The sequence below is a fragment of the Myotis lucifugus genome, unplaced genomic scaffold (assembly GCF_000147115.1).
Source record: "Myotis lucifugus unplaced genomic scaffold, Myoluc2.0 scaffold_523, whole genome shotgun sequence".
NCBI lineage: Eukaryota > Metazoa > Chordata > Mammalia > Chiroptera > Vespertilionidae > Myotis > Myotis lucifugus.
This window is the reverse complement of record NW_005871571.1, coordinates 196018-197856: the sequence shown is the minus strand read 5'-3', so window position 1 is coordinate 197856 and position 1839 is coordinate 196018. Positions and strand designations below refer to the sequence as shown.

At 60.7% G+C, this 1839-nt stretch overlaps 1 protein-coding gene across 1 annotated transcript in view; it reads left to right on the top strand.

Annotated features, from left to right (window-relative positions):
* The window catches only part of ARHGEF10L (Rho guanine nucleotide exchange factor 10 like), a 115409-nt gene that overhangs the window by 50710 nt on the left and 62860 nt on the right, over positions 1–1839 (top strand). The window lies entirely within an intron of this gene.

The following is a 1839-nucleotide window of genomic DNA, read 5'->3' as shown; positions in this document are numbered from 1 at the left end:
GGGTTTTCAAAACTTTGGGGCCTTGGAAATCCCCCGGGGAGTTTTAAAAAAAAAAAAATTTTTCGAAATCCCCCCCCCCCCCCCCCCCAAGACTCAGAGCCTGCAGGTCTGGACCAAGGCCCTGCAGTCTGCATATTTAATAACTATGGTGGGGGGTTTGGGTTACATAGACATCCCTCCCCGTCCTGTTCAGAGAGATTCAGGGGACCTGCTTCTCAGATGGGACTCAGACTGCTGGATAATGAGGCTGCTGACAGCAGTAGCTTCCATTCATTGATCAACTACCATGTGCTTTGGGCTTTGAAGGCCCAAAGGCCTGGGTTTGAATCCCCGTCCCACCACTTTCTGTCTGTGTGACCCTGGGCAGGTCTCTTGACCTCTCTGACCTCGGTTTCCTTGCCTGAGAAATGGGGACATTAGCAGTACCAGCCCCTCGGGCGGATGTAAGGATGAGCTCAGGCGTGTTGGGTGCTCGGTGCTGCACTCAGCACACCCGGGCGCTCAGGGGACGGTGGCAGTATGACTGTGCGCCCGACTGTTCTGTCCCCAGGGCACCCTGCAGGCAGGTGGGTCACTGCTGTCACTGAGCGTTAGTGAGGACGGCGAGGGTCACACCAGCGGCAGCAGCGGAGCTGGGCTTCACACCTGGGTTTGTGCGGGTCAGAGCCTGCGCTCTCCAGCCCGTGGCACTGTCCCCCTTGAACCCGAGGCCTCCCCAGGGAGAGGAGAAGAGACACTGCAGTGTGCAGGCCCTTTTACAGGTGCCCGAGGGGCCTGGCACCTGGGGTCGGGCAGGTTTAACTTCCCTGGAAGCCGAGGCCAGAGAGGAGCAGGGAGCACGTGGAGGACTAGAGGCCCAGACCAGCGCTTTTCCTGGCATGACCTCTGCACCGTGAGGGTGGGTGGGGGTGGCAGGCTGACGCAGGGACACCTCTGGGGTGCTCACCTGCCCTTTTACTGCCCAGGAAAATGCCAGCAGAGAGGCTGCAGGGGGTTCCCCCAAAGCCATTCATAGGACAGCCCTGCGAATGGCGGTCTACCAGGCCGGGAACTGGGCTCCAGACAGAGGTTTCCCATCTGGGGGGCGGGGGTGACCCCCTCAGAAGAGGATGAGCGTCTTCGTGCAGTTTGGGGTCGACGTCTGTCCCTCTTGTTAGTCCTCACAGGTGTTTATGACCCTCCCCGCCCAAAAGGCCAAGCCCTGCTACCCTCGCATTGTCCGTGTAGAGGGGAGGAGGGGCTGGGACGTCCCTTCCCCACCCACGGCTGGTTGTTTCTAGAAAGTTGGCCTTGTTCCTGAAAAGCGCCACCCTGCCCCCAGCCTCAGCCCCCACTGGTTTACAGCAAGCCTTCCTCTCCCAGACCCCCCGGAGCGCCCGCCCCTTCTGCTGGGGCCCCAGGGGGTGTTCGGAGGAAGGAGGTCCTGAGAGCAGAGACCAGGCCCCCCCCTCGCCCCATGAGTGCCCCCCAGCTGCAGCAGAGGCTCAGGAAGGAGAGGGTGTTCCTAGGCAGGCACTGTCCGTGGGGTTATTTAAATTCAAATGAATGAAAATGAAATATAACCTGGAGTTTGGGTCCTCAGTCACATCGGCCACTTTTCCAGTGTCCGAAAGTTACGTGGGGTTATGGCTGCCGCGCTGGCAGCACAGAGAGGAGGCCTGTCCATCCCTGTAGAAGCTTCTCTCAGTGGCGCCGGCTGTGTGTCGGGGAAGATGCCAGGGCTGGGCTGGGTGCGGAGGGGACGAAAGAATGAGTTAGGGGACAGCAGCTCTGTTTGCAGGCCAGGGCTCCCCCAGCGCCCAGGGTGCCCGCTTCCCCTCCTGGGCACGCCTCCTCCCG